Source organism: Strix aluco, chromosome 11 (genome assembly GCF_031877795.1).
Source record: "Strix aluco isolate bStrAlu1 chromosome 11, bStrAlu1.hap1, whole genome shotgun sequence".
Lineage (NCBI taxonomy): Eukaryota > Metazoa > Chordata > Aves > Strigiformes > Strigidae > Strix > Strix aluco.
Window position 1 is genome coordinate 4,265,935 of NC_133941.1, and position 14,870 is coordinate 4,280,804.

General features: G+C 45.8%; 1 protein-coding gene across 8 annotated transcripts in view; it reads right to left on the minus strand.

Annotated features, from left to right (window-relative positions):
* Positions 1 to 10,002: 10,002 nt before the first annotated feature.
* FHIT (fragile histidine triad diadenosine triphosphatase) overlaps positions 10,003 to 14,870 on the minus strand; it is a 620,171-nt gene continuing 615,303 nt past the window's right edge. For 7 of the 8 annotated variants that reach the window (XM_074835874.1, XM_074835877.1, XM_074835875.1 and 4 more), the window contains one exon: positions 10,003 to 10,836. The gene's annotated coding sequence lies outside the window, so the exon portion shown is untranslated. Of the gene's footprint in view, positions 10,837 to 13,112; positions 13,173 to 14,870 lie in introns of all 8 variants that reach the window. The other variant, XR_012624678.1, reaches the window with a different exon arrangement.

Below are 14,870 nucleotides of genomic sequence, written 5' to 3' on the forward strand. Positions count from 1 at the left end.
CAGCGCCTGTGCTGCTCCTGATGACCCTCCTGTCCAGCAAACTGCATCTAAGTGCCCGTAGAATCTTGGTTTGAGCTTCTGCCTGATGGTTTGTATTTGTTTCTCTGCCCCTTCATGCCACTCTATAGGGAAAGGATGGGATTTCCATTCCACTCCCCACTCCTCCAGCCCTGCTCCAGGGCCAGCAGTGATGGCAAGTTCTTGGGAGAGGAGACCAAGGGGTGGAAAGGGATGCTTTTCTTCTTGACTGCCGCATTTGACTGGAAACCCTCTGTTTAGTGTTTATAGCACAAATACTTACTGATGGCTTGCTTATGATCTGCAACCTGGTTTATGCCAGGAGAGGTCTGGGATTCAGTGTTCCCTTCCCTTCTGGTTACAGGGCCCAGGGGGACTTGTGAGTGCTGCTGGAGGAGACTGAGGATGTGGGCAGTACCTGGAAAACTCGATTTAGCTGGAGCACAAACATCTATGCAGTCTTAAGACCATGTGGCATTTCTGCCTGCATGCAGTTAGCTAAAGTTGTGTTGATTTTGTGCTCCTTGGAAAGCCTTTGTTTTTTTTTTTCCCCCAGCCATTTTTTTTGTACATCTCTGGCTTGAAATTTATAAAGCACTTGATCACCCAAAGAACCATGCAACTCTGCCATCTGCAGAGTTGGCCAGCGAGCAGGCGAGGACAGGCCACCTGCTTCAGATCTGGAAAGTGCTTCTCAGTTTAAGGGGAAAAAACTTTAGGAAGGAGCTGGAGACAGAACTGGATGAAAAATGTCTTCTTAGAAAGACTGAAAATTAGTAGAATGCAAGTGACACAAAGAAGGAAGCCCTGTCCATGAAGGAAGCTGTGTGTCAGGAAGATCAGGAAGGGAAAGGATGAAGGGTGACTTGCTTAAGTAGACCTAGGAAAGATTATTCAAATGTACAACTTCTACAATCACAGGGCAAGAGAGAGACTGAGAAGACAGGAGGGCTGCTGGCTGGTAGCACAGGGCAGAAGTATATGGGGAAGCATAATGTTATGTGTTCTCTTCCTCAAAGTGGATGAAATGCCTGGCTTTTGGATGAGGAGGAAGATTTGGAGCATGGGCTAAAGGCAGCATGGCAAAGGGACTGAATGCAAAACTGGAGGTTAAGAAAGATGTGTAGAATTGAAATCCCGATTATGGCTCCTGATCGCCCAGTGGGAACTTGCAACAGAATGTTTTTTAGGTATTTACATACTTTGTTGGCTGTGTTATGCACCTGAGGAGCAGAAAGTGGGTAGTCTCTGTCCTGCAGAGGACCCACAGGTGTGTACTTAACAAGTGTATCAGCTCAGGGGTGGGACTGTGTACGTGGAGCGTGGCAAATGTAGTGCGTCTATTTAACAAGGGCTTGCTAAGTGAACAGGGTCCAATACGCTGAGCTTGGTGACATTTTTCTGAAAGACCATTTACAGACATGAAGGCAAATGGGATAAAATGCAACATGATTTACCAAGCAAGATTAACCTGAAATCCCTAACTGATCTTGCAGATAAAGGAAATCCAACAGTTCTCCTCCTCCAGGATTTCAGTGAATCCCCTGTCTTCATGCTCTGAATATCTAACAGTATAAGCCATGCTGGAGAAGATGGGGATTAATTAAATACCTCAGAAAAGGGTGGGGAACTGGCTAACAGGGCCTAGTAATGGTGGAGGGAGAGGTTTTTCAAGGACTGGGCTAAAGCTTACTTTGATCACTATCTGTCTTCACTGAGCGCCTCAGCAGAGGAACAGGGGTGTTTGCTGATGGTACCTGGTGAGGAGGAGTGCACAAATTCACAAGGACCTTCAGGGCATTTTAGAAAAAAGACCAGGAAGACTGTGAGCACCCAGGAGATTGAAAACAGCTAGTACAGCATGGTAGAGGGCACCTTCTTGTCCCCCAAAACCACCCTGGCAAGAGGGAGCACCCTCAGCTCGTCACACATGGTGTGCTATCCTGCGGCTGTGCCCTGAGGTGCTGGGCTCCCTAGTGCCCTGCTCCAGCCCTGTGCCTGGAGGCAGCCAGGGCTGCACTTTGGATGCCATCAGCTGCATAAAGCTGTGACATGATCAGGCAGGGTTGGGGCTATCCATCAGCAGACACAGCCCGCCATGGTGCACGTGCACCCGGTGCTCCAGAGCCTCCTGAGGAAATGCTGTATTGTAGCATGTAGGAGGGTACATACAGGAGACTAAACTGGCCGATAGGGACATCGCTCTGGGGAAAAGCACGTGCTGCTCAGCCCTGGAAGGGCTCTGGGGAAAAGAAGTGGTGCTGGTGGCATCACGCCTGGCTCAGCATCCCCTTGTTCACAGCTACCAGGGAAACCCATCACAACCACGCTCTGGGTTTTCTTGCTACGCTTCTCCTTGCTGTCACCCATCTCTCTGCATGCCTGATTTCTGACTAATGTAAATACCCGCCTCCTCCTTTAGCATAATGAATACTAATGCCTTAATATGTGTTATTTTCTACTGTATCTCCATTTCCCTGCTATCCATCTTAAGAGTGCCAACAATTGCTATCACCGTTTGTCTGCTGTGTGTATATAATTAGAACAGTTGGCTCAGGTAATTACTTTCTGCTTCCTTCAGTTCCTTCCTCTGCTTTGCACTAGTCTGCCTTGTTGGGATTTTTCTTCATTTCAGGCTCTTTGGTGGAAGTTTTCAAAGCAGGGTGTGTGGCTTTTAACTCTACCACCCATTGAATTGGAGGCCATCAGCTACTAAACCCTCTAAAACCTCTGAGTTTGCTAAAAAGTCCTGAGCAGCTGACTCTCTCTCATTCTCCATTTCTTATCCCTGAGGCTCTAAGTGGAACTTGGTAAATGATATTTCTGCAAGTGAATTGCCTGGTTGAGAAAATTGCCTGGCTGGTTTTATTCCCCAAGGGCTGTCAAGCATCCAGCACTGCTGATGCTCAGCTTACCCCCAGCGTGCTCAGGGAAGGGATGTGCAGGAGCTGGATCTGGCCAGCCCCTCGCCTTCTGCTGACATGCCCTACCTACATGGAAATCAGTGGCTGTCAGTGGACCATGAAGCCATCCTCACTCCAGCAGCAGGGAAAGGAAAACTCCCAGCAGTTGAGGGATTCTTGCACAGACAAAAAGCAAACCCACATCAGAGACCTCGGAAATTCCTGCTCTCCTCCACCACCATGTCAGAGTCTGTCTTGAAAGATTTTCTTTCATGGGTAAGTGTCTGTTTAATTACAGTTATTGCAAAGACAGTTAATAGCTGATGAACACACAAGTATATTTTAATTGAATATATTGAACACGCTGAACAAAACAACAGCTCTTGACCTTTCCCGTAAGTGAAATGTTAGGACAAGCTTTTCTACATTCAGAGCCCAGGGAAAGCATGGAGGGGACCACCCATTGCTGTTAATAGGAGACATCCATGTAAATCCCTTTCATGTCAGCTCAACAATAGGCTGCTTAATGCCCAATTATTTTCATTTCATACAGTTATTGTTCATATTGGAGGGGGGAAAAAAGTGGGAGGAACGATCTGGCTAAAGCAGAGTGCTCCAGGTTGCACTGTCTCTGTCCACTCCAACCTCAGTCATCCCACAATAACACTTTTGTTACCGCCTTGAAGGCCTTGGGTGATTTAATGCCAGTGGCTACAGTTTGTCATTACGATGGGACAGATCTGTGAACTAACCAGCCTCTCCTGCCCTCCAGGATCATGACAGGACAAAGCCAGATTTATTCTGGATGCCGGGAACTGTTGGTCCTTCACCCGCCCGGGCGCAGGCGCTGCGGGACCCACACCCCTTACCGTCCCCTCGCCCCAGCCAGCTTCTGTCTTTATTGATTTCGAAGGAGCACGAGCTTGTGATTAAAGTTTGCTTGCGCTTAGGCACTTCCCTGAATTGGCGCTTGGGTCCTTACTCCAGCAAAAACTCTCATTGATTTGTGCTGGAGCACAGGCTGAGTAAGCCCTTGGGGACTGGCTATATATTTGCAGCATGGTGCTCTCAGACACATGACAATTTCAGGGCAATTTTGTAACATTAAAACAGCATTACCGGTGCGTCTTTAACTGGCCATAAATAGAAACCTTGACTTGTCTATAGTGGTTTGATATTCCAAGCTAGGCAGGAACATTCAGTCCTGGCTCGCAATCTGTTTTATCACCAAAAAGAAATTTTGTAGGTTAGATAAGTCAAGAGCTTACTCTTGCAAAACTTCAGCCCGTGTCTGTGAGCTGCGGTGAGGCTGCATCTAATATTCAAGTGCAGGCAGAAAAGGGAAGGCTCTTTTTAAGGCTCATTAGAGATGGCAAAAAGATACAAAAAGACCAACACCATTTTACACTTGTAAAAATACCCCTAGTAGATTCATATTTTTTAATCTTCAGTACAAAAGCTCCATAACTACAGCAAGGCATTAGTTTCCAATGACTAGCTACCTTTTTTTCTATAGCCTCTGGCATTAAAGCTCTCAGTGAAAAGACACTTTAGAGCTAGTTCAGGCAGTTCATTTTCTGTCAATCAACTCTCAGGCTGGAAGTATAAAGGCAGTAACATGACAAGATTTCTATTTTAATATCTTTACTCTTGATAAGATAATCCTAGAGGAATGGTGGTGATCAAATATTTACAGGCAGCGCTCACTGGCGCAGTCTATTGTAAAATTAAATACACAAAATTATGTGGGGATAATGTTAATGTTGTGATATGAGGACAAAATGCAGCACGCTTGAAATGAAGGTTGACTCTTCTTAATATATCCTCCTCTGTGGCAGGGACTGGCGCTGCCGGAGTGGAGAACAGAAGAGCAGCTTTCATTTCACATTTTGCGACCTTTCTCCTCTTTTCAGTAGCTTGTTTGTTATTTAAATGTATTTGTGTACTTAATGATCTTGATTTCTAAGTATGTCTTTGTGTGTGTCTCTCTGAGATGCACTAAACGACTAATAAAGCCTGGGAGAGAGGAGTAATTTGTACTGAGCCGCCCCCTTGCCCCACTGTGAGCCCAGGTTTGGTCCCAGCCCTGGTTTGGGCTCCCTGGGAATGGCCAGTGCAGAGTGGGGGGGCACAGGCTGGGGGTATGTGTGGGGGTCTCTGCCAACTCACTGCATGGGTCAGAGCAAGCAGTTACCTCCGGGGAGCTCCTCCTATGCACCCTGCAGATTTGCACATTCCCCAAAACAGACAGAAGTGACCAAATTCCTGGTTTTTACAGACCACGAGACTCACGGCAAATGCACTCAGGGAGAAACCTTTGCAAAAGTGGATTTTTTTTTTTTTTCTTCCTTCCTCTTTTCTCTGTGCATCTCTGGTGTGTGGCGGTGGGACCTGCAGTGACCTGAAGGCCTTGTCCCTGCCCAGGCTGTCCTGGAGGAGCGCTGGCAGCACCGTGATGTGCCGGAGCCCCTCCGCCACTGCCTTTTAACGCCGCTCCGCTGGGGCTCAGCCAGAGCCCGGGGAAAATGAAGCGCTGATTTTGGCTGAAAGGCCAGCACAAGCTAATATGGGAAATTACTCCAGCCATCATCACTCTTTTCCTGTCACTATGGTGACAAAAGAAATGACAAAAGCCTGAGCAGAAAGAGACAGGGTGACACAAGTAAAGAGGGACAGAGCAAATACTCGGCAACTGTGGCCAGTTTGGGGGCAAAGCCAAGGAGGGGACAGTCAGTGCTCAAAAACTGTGTTGGGGCCTCCTCTCACTGATGGAAGCAATTGTGTCCTGCGTGTACATACAGGGGTTTGCAAAGTGACACAAGTACTAAGCCCCACGTTACATTGCCACGGCCAGTGCAGCTACTACAGGCCTAAAAAAAAAATAATCCTGGCCGTATAAGGCTTCCATGCCACAGCTTTAATCCTAATGCACTAATCATTGATTTTTGCACCTCCTTCCTCCACAGCACTTGTTATTTGCCACCTGCCTTAAGGACAAGGTATGAAACCAGCCTAGCCTCCTCCCCGTGCTTCAGCTCTGAGCATTGATAGAGGACACAGCGAGGAAGTCTGCTCTTTCCAGCCAAAGCAATGGTCACCTATGACTGAGAAACACATGTCCAGAAGGAAGGGGAAAGCACAGAGAGATGTGCCTGGAGGCAATCCAGGACCAAGAGGAGCAGCTGAAGGCAGGCCAGCGACTCCTGCTGCTTGGCCCCTTGTCTCCACAGCACTGGCTGGGTTTACCCTGAGGCCCTTCCAGCACCTACCATCTCCCCATGAACAGAGATATTGTTGCCAGCTTCCAGACGCCTAAATATCAGGGTTTTGAGCTGCTCGAGGAGGGGAATATCTTGAAGAAACTCCAAAGAAGAAACTGGGCAGTGGCAGAAAAAAGTGCTGGTCCAAGGACAACTTGCCCAGAAGTCCCAGCTGGAGAAGGTGCCAGTGGGTGCCCATCCTGCAGCGAGACTCCGAGCCCTGGGGGCTGGGAGGAGGTCATCAGCAGATCAAACAGCATCCAATGATTTTGCCACTGAAAAGTGGAATTTTAATTTTATTGGAGTCACCTTCTAAAAAACGGGGTTGGGAGGAAAAAGGATGGGGTGCAAGGAGGAGCAGAAGACAGTGCTGGAGAGAGCAGTGGAGAAAATCTTCATCCTGAAATGCCAAGCCAAACATCCCCCCTGTCCCACCAAATCTTTTTTTTTTTTTTTCCCAAGAAGGAAGATTGTATTTTCCAGCCAGATCTATTCATGAGTGATTGTGCAGAGCTCTGCTAATGGGCTATGCCAAGCTGTGGTCACCCTACAGAGCTATTGGCAGGAGAGGTGGCAAGTTGGAGAGGACTACAAGGGAACTCTGCATGATATTTTTTGATGAGCTGATTATTCAGAAATTTCACAAGAGCTGAAATACATCACTCTGTTCTGAAACTCAGCCCTGCCAACACACAGGACAGCTTACATGAGCAGCAGTGTTTTCTCCTTCACAGCACTGCTGGCCTGTACGTTAGGAACCAGATGCAGGAATCGGACAAGGCTTTTCAGCAGCCGTCGACTGCAGGGACAGCGAGAGATGGGGAGTGGTTAAGGGGACACAGAAAGCTGTAATAGAAATGATTTAGATACTTTCATGGCTGTCACTGTGTGTATTTGGGCTTGAAAGTTTTTCATTAGCTCTGTGGGTACTGGGGCATTGTGATTTTTATTCCTTTACGGCTAGGGTGTGAGATCACCCCCCAGATCTCACATGTATTCAGGTATTTTTATGTCAGGGGGTGCTCAGTCCCCAGTCATATTTCAGGGTGCTGTCACAAGCCAGGAGCTGACCTTGACTCCCCCCCTTGCAGCCAGGAGCCTTCGTCTTAGATGTCATCTTCAGTCTGCAGCCAAGTCAGGCTCCCACAGAGATCAAATGGTCATTTTCCCCTCTCTGCAACATTAATTAAAAACAAAACACAGTGTTATTTGAGCACAGGAACAAATGAGAGCCTGATATCTGGGAGGTGGGATGCACGTGTGCTGGGGGAGGTTAGAAGCAGCACGGAGCCGATTTCTGAAATACTTCACAAAGACTTCAAGGAGCTGATGTGGCACGTCCCCAGCCCATTGATTCTGTCAACACACAAGACCCTTTGAGCTACCTGGGGTGGCACTGGCTGTCCTGTGGAGGACCAGGGGCTGGTGCATCTGCATCTGGAGCAAGAATGATGCTGAATTGCGGAAAGGCAATTAAAAGATATCCTCATGCTGTACTCACAGCCTTCATTGAAAGCACTGTAGGACAGTTACCATCTAAGCTCCCTTTCTGAACAAAAAATCATAATTACAGTGCAGATGAGCATACTGGAAAACCCAGCAGGGATGTGGAGAAGCCTGCTGCCTGGGACCTTGCACAGCACAACATGGGCCCGTGTTGCTGCTGTGCCAAAGCGTTCAGAGCCCGTTCCTGATGGTTTTTGCCCAGCCCTGAAAAACGTACGTGTGTGAGCAGATGGCTGCTAGGTGGCCTTCAAATGGGACTGTACAGCTGGGCTGCCTGGCATGGCAGGGACCGGGTGCATGGGCTGGTGGTGTCCCCATCAGATGTGTGCTCCCGATAACCCGGCCATTCTCCTGCCCATGGGACTGACCATACCCGAGACAGCTCTTCTGCAGTTTCTGTTTCAAGGCACGCAGGGGGAAGAGTGCATGTGGAGCCACATCCTACTCCCAGCCTGGTCCTACAAAAGCCATTGAAGAGCACTGTGGCTGAACCACAGCTGTTTTGCTAATGAAAATAGAGGCACACAGACACAGCTGCTGCAGCCCCTTGGAGGAACTGCTCACTTCAGCGAAACAAACTTTTAGTAATCAAAAAAGCCTGGGAAACTTGCTTGCATGTAAAGACAGGGAATGAGGGTCCGAGCCGCGCAACAGCAGGCACAGTTAGCTCTGTCCTGTTATGAAGCCACCCCATCGGGACCACTCCACGTGCACCACATCCATCTGATTCCCTGCACAGATGATTTTTCCCATGTTTTCTGCTTTCAGTGGAGGAACTCAGCACTCTGCAACATCCCGCAGCCCAAAGGCAAGCTCTGGGCATGACCTCAGGTGATTGAGGCTGGAAAAGACAAAAACCATCAATGCCTTCAGTACAGTGTATCCTCACATTTCCAGCAACTGCACCTCTGTATGCAGCACCCTGCCTGTGAAAAATTAAGTCTATAGGAAGTGTATGAATGATCCAGACACCATCCTGAAGGCTCAGGTCTTAAAAAAGGCAGGGGGGGGTTACTCCACATACTGCTGCAGGATGTCATGTACTTCATGATCTGCCTTTTCTAATCTCTCCTTATCTCTCACTCCAATCCTTTCTCATGTCCCTCATCTATTGCAAATTCCCTTTTAAAGATGGAGCGAAGCACATAAATATTTTCATGCTGCATAAATAGGTTGTTTTGTGCATAATGTCACAGGAGGCTTTTTTTAAAAAAACAGGACCTTTAGTGCTGTGATAACGGCCTCCTCATTTACACAAATGAAATCTTCCATACAGCTCAGCACTCATCTGCTCGGCAGCCCCCATGCAAAATGGTTGGCGCAGCGCCCGCTCATCACAGGCTACAGAATTAATACAGAATATTCCATACTTAATAGGAAGCCATTGAGCATCAGGTTCGGAAATACCTCGCAAATGTAACTGATGCTCAGGTTTTCCTTTTAGTGCTTCCCAGGCAGCACAACCATTGTCTTCCTTCTATGTGAAATCACAGCTACTTTTAATATTTAAGTGCAAAAGGACAACTGTTTGTGTTGGCCCATTTGCCAGCATCTTTGACCATCCTGTCTGCTCACCTTTTCTTCGCTGTCACTTCTTGCCCCCTGACCTTCATTTCCTGTTTATTCAGCCCGTGTTCAGGGTCTAAAAAGTACAGGCACCATCAAAATGGACTTTCCATTACGCTGCATGGAAAAAAGAAATAGCGTAACAATCTCTAGAGTTTTCAAAAGTGCTAATGGAAGATACTGGTGGCCACACTGGGTCATGGTAAATCTTTGACTCAAAGTGGCTTTTCAGGAGCAGTATTTTAACAGGATCACAGTAAAATCTGGAATCAAACATCAGTGATTTTGTTCTAGTATTTCTATTTCTATTTGACCAGCACAAAGACTTCAAACCAAAGGACTGAATTCCCCTGCAGTATATAGCAGAGAGAGACTTAGGAAAAGTTATGAGAATTCATCCATTGTGCATTTTCATACTTCTCAGGTCAGGTTGCAACCCTTCAGGACAGACTATTGTGGAGCATTTTTATTTGTTCTGGACAGTGGCCACACTGTGCTACCAGACATGCAAAGCACTGCCAGGCTCTGGTTTGGACCTGACTCTGACCTCCTCAAGCCTTCAGGTAGACTCTGCACCCTGTGGCCCCCCTCGGCATGGCTCTTATTGAAAGACTTGGTGCATTTTGTTTTCCATCCTGAGTTCAGGGGACACAGAAACCTTCGGCTGTTGCTTCCCCGCAATTCAAGAGCAAGATGATGGGTGCTCTTTTCATGCATATCTTGCAGACTCATTTCTTCTCTCTTCCATCTGTTGTTTGACTTCTTTTCCTTTATTACACGTTAGCAATCAACAACTAACCCATGGCAGGTTTCTTTCTGTGCGGAGCTCCGAACCCGGCATTTCTTGCCAAGGGAGCGTTCCACACGGGCGGCTCCCACTCATGTTTGTTGCTGCAAGCAGGACATTCGTGTTAGTTTAACCTTAATGTGATTACTATCCCATTAGCAGATTTACATATTCATTGATTTGCAGAAGTGTTTTGTATCTCCTTAAGCTCTAGAAGCATCGTGACAATGCATTGAAAGGAACAGAGAAAGGAAAGATCTTAGGAAGTGCTATATTTCTTGTTCTACTACCTTACCCAACAAAAGAGTAGCTCTCCAAGTTTATCTTGGCTAGTCTGTAACAAAGCCTTGGTTTTTATGAATTGTCATACTGCTAAAAGATCTAATTTTTCTATGATATAATAGCCCACATACAATAACTGAATCAAAAAGCACAACACGGAGTAAACACTTTGTAATGTACCTAAACAGAATAGCTACCTGATTTTCCTAGCACTTTATTTCAATTTAAGCCAAGGGACAATTTAAAAAGATTCATTCCCAAGTACACAATTCAGAAAAATATGAGTTACTACTCAGAGCAATATTTTGAACCAGTGCTGTTAGTTGTCTTAGCTGAAATTCAACCTTGATGATATCCAAAGGTCCAATAAAATTTTTCATGGAAGAATCCCATATTTGTAGAACACAATAAAATTGCTCAGCTGCAGCTCCAGGGCCACGTAGAACTGGAGAAAGAGGTCTGTCTTTCTGGGGAGTTTCTTAAGTCATGGGATGTTTTTCAAACACTTTGTTACCTGAGAAATATCAAACATAACAGATAGTTACATATAATAGTATCTTTGATCTTTGTTAGTAAGACAAAATGTAAGGCTGCTTATTGCTAACGAGTCAGGTGCTCATTAGGATGTTCCAAAAGGAAACACTGACAGTGACAGGCAAAAGGAAATGTTCAGTGTTAAATCCACACACAGCACATTTCAGCTCCTATTATAGCCTGTGCAATAGAGAAAGGAGAAAATCCTTGCACACAACTATTTTAAAATTATGTATTGGAGCCAGAAAGAGGAGCATTTGTTTGATTTATTATCTACTTTTTCAATAAAGTTCACTTCCAAATAATACTAATGCCTGCCTTTCACATTGTGCTTTTCATTCCTAACTCACAAAGCACCCTCCAAAGGAGGTCAGGATCATTTTACAAAAAACAAACATGAAGTGAAGCCACCTCTCTGATGTCCCTGAGTAAGACAGCACAGTCCCCAGCTCTGTTGACTGCTAGTCATAGGAATGAAGGATTAGAAAGGGCATCTTGTGTCATCAAATCCAGCTTCTTACTCTTCAAATCAATTTTGTTATAATAATCTCATGCAAGAGTCTTTGGGGTGCATGATCTCTTATATAAGCTCCTACAAATGCTCTTTCAAAATCATCATCTCTTGTATATCCTCATCCATGCTGACCCTGCGGTGGGACTCTGCCTAATGCCAAGATATTACACACCAGTGATTTGGGACCATCACCGTGAAAATGCCCCCAGTCTCACACACTGGAGAATGAATGGGGTATTTCTTCCCATGTCTGTTCCAATTTTATGCATATCTTGGTGGCTCGTCCTAGTAAAAGACCTGTAATAGGTTCCATGACAGACCTGGAAGGTGTTCTTGAAGTAGAGAAATAGAAATGCTGAGAGCCTGACAAGTGCAGTCGACTGCAGCTGTGAAACCTGTGTGTGAAATCCCTGCACAAACTCACGGTGCAATTGTTATTGCAGCATTAACTGGAGGCTTGCAGCAGCCCCAGGTGCTAACACAAATGGGGCGTTTGGGTTTACCCTTGCACATAACTTGCCCTTTCAAGTAGAGACTGACATCCCGGCAAACAACGGAGCCTCAACTATGCTCAGTCCAATGTATTTCCAATGTCCATTACGCCCTTCCTTTTAACTACTTACTGGAGGAGTTATTAATGCCTTTCCACCTACACAGCCTAGATACCGAAACTCACACAAAGGCAGCTTTTAAGCTCTGAGGTCACATCCGAGCTGCTGGTTAGTGTGTCTCTCTGGGCAGTTCTATTATGCAGCAGCTACAGCAATAGGAAAACACGATACAAACCTTTGCTAATAACTGAGCATGAGGTGGGCTTTACGCTTGGTATCTTCACTTTTGTACCTTCACTTCAGAGCATATTTAGTGCTGGCTTCAATAATCGGAAAATTATTTCAGCTTATTAAACACAAAGCTGTTACCCAACTGTTAGACGAGGGCACGGCCCCTGAACTTGTTTCCCAGGGCTGTGCGCAAGGCTTGGATCCTTGCTGCTGTTGTGGCTGCAACTCCCCAACCGCCCACTTCTTTGTTTGATTGTCTTTTCTCACTGAAACATATGTTTCCCCTTTTGATGGCATTTTGAGCAACAGTTTCCATTGTATGCCCCTCTTGACTGACAGTTTGATGGCAGCCTGTAAATTACTTGGCATGCTTTTTGTGAATCTGCTTGAAGGAGGGTCTGGCTGCTTAGTAAGTGCATCCTTTTGCAGCTTTGGGGGCAAGAGATTAGCACCATTTTAGCACAGGTCTGGGTAAAAAAGTACTTGACCACAGTTGATATCCTTATTTGAAGCTCAGCGTTGTCCTGTGCCTCGACTCTTTTATCCCAGGTCCTGGGACACAATGTCCATCAGATACGCTTGGCTTTCCCCATTTTCCTCTCATACAATGTGACATACATAAAGCTTAATGATGAATCAAGAATGGATCAGTCTGAAAATACTTGATATTTGACAGACATCCCAGGTAAGCATTCAGGCTGCTGGATGTGCAAGTTAAGAGAACATCTGGCTCTCTGTCAGCTTTCTTTGCGAACAGTAACACATTCACTGCTTTGCCTTTATGCGGTACAATCTTGTCTGTGTCTCTGGCCATGACGTTTCTACTGCAGCGATAATTACAGGATCTGAGCAGTGCTGTATGGAATTCATGTACTCTTTACAGCTGAATTAAATGGCCACCTATAGGGAAGTGGAAGTCCAGAGAATGAGGTATATACGTTTCAGCACAGTACTACTTACAGCCTCAAAACAGAACCCTGGAACAGGTGTGAGGGGGGACATCAAGTTTATGCTGGCCTCCTAGAAGAGGAAGATATTTTACTTATAACCATAGCTAACTCTATTGCAGATTTGTTTTCATAAGAATAATGATATGCTTCAATCAGAAAAATAATCAACCTCGACACTGAGGCTTCTGTGCATTAGCACACCACATTTATTCGGGGAAGCCTTTTGCCCTGAGCCTTCTAGGGTGGGTATTACTGCTGTACACAGTCGCTGCACTTCTGGCTGTTTACATCTTCCCTTGAAGAGATCATTTAATTCCTCTGCATAAATGTTCTCCCTGCTGCAGAGGTGGTGGGTCTGGATGTTTTACACTTCAAAAACACCAGCAAGGGCCAGATTATGTTTGTCTGTTGGATTTCTGTTGATATTAACTTTCCTTGCATTCCATTGAAATGACAAAAAGATTACTTTATATGTACTTACTGCAGAAAAAAAGAGAATTTTGTGTGAAAAAGCACAGACCCTATGATCTGATCCATCTTCTCTTTGCTATTTCCAACTACTTAAAGCATAATGTCACACTGAAACGCACACTTGCAGTGCTGCATTCTCTTCTCCTGACAGATTGTTATGACGTTTTCCAAGGTGACCTTCATAAAACATGTTTCTTTTGAAGCTTATATTTCACTCTCAGGTCATAATAGTTTCACACAGGCAAGCAAACCATCAGCTCCTGCTTTCTAATTAATGGTACTTGGAGGTTTCTGAGTGGGGGATATAATTAATAGCACTTAAGTCTGGAGTGCAGAGAAATCTATAGCTGATTACTAGGATGTGTATTTACCTAGGGATTATATACAAACAGCTCCTAAGTGCAGCCATGAACAGCTCTCAACAATGCTCTCTGGGAAATCCTCAGGACGAGGCACCACCTTGAGTTTAACTCCAGTGTAAGCACTCAAAAAATTGCCCTGCTTATAAAGTGACGCTCTGAAACTGAGGGGTCCCTGCTTGCTGTACCCCCCTCCCCTGCTGCTCTTCCTCGTACCAGAGTCCACAGCATGTTGTGTTTCCTATGACTGCATGGTGATTCTGCTTGCCAACAGGCTGACTACAGTGGAGGAGCAGAAAATACCTCTGACCACATCTGCGTTGTCACGGTCACCCAGGGGACAACCTGCTCTGTGGTCCACACTGCAGGTGCAGCATCTTCTGGGGCAGACTGTGTCCACACTGCACAGCGTGTGTCCCAGATCCAGTCTGTGGATCCACTCCAAGGCATAGTCATTATTCTGTGGTTTCTTTCAGTTTAAAGTACCAGAAATAACAGGGGGGCTTTTCTTACAGTAAAACAAGCAAAGAAAGGGTGTTGTGAGCCATGTTGTCATATTTGCCTAAATTTATGGAAAGTGATGGGGTTGCTCTGGTGCTCACTCTCATGCATGCAGCATGGATTGTCAGAGGTGCTGGAGCAAAACCAGATAGATGCAAGCCAAATTGCCAGTTTAAATTCCCTCTGGTCAGCTGCTGCTAACAGTGGTAATTTCCCTGCTGAAGTCAATAGAACAGCATCTTTTCACACATGCTGAGATCCTGGTGCAGAAGAGGCAGCTCTGAGGCAGGATGAGTGCTCTCAAAGAATGAGATCGTCTCTCTTCCGCAGTGGGGTGAAAAAAAATGAATAAAATTCATATTCTCTGACAAAGTTGAAAAGACTATATTCTCAAGAAACATTGCCAGACTGGGGATGAAGGAGAGAATTGACATCAG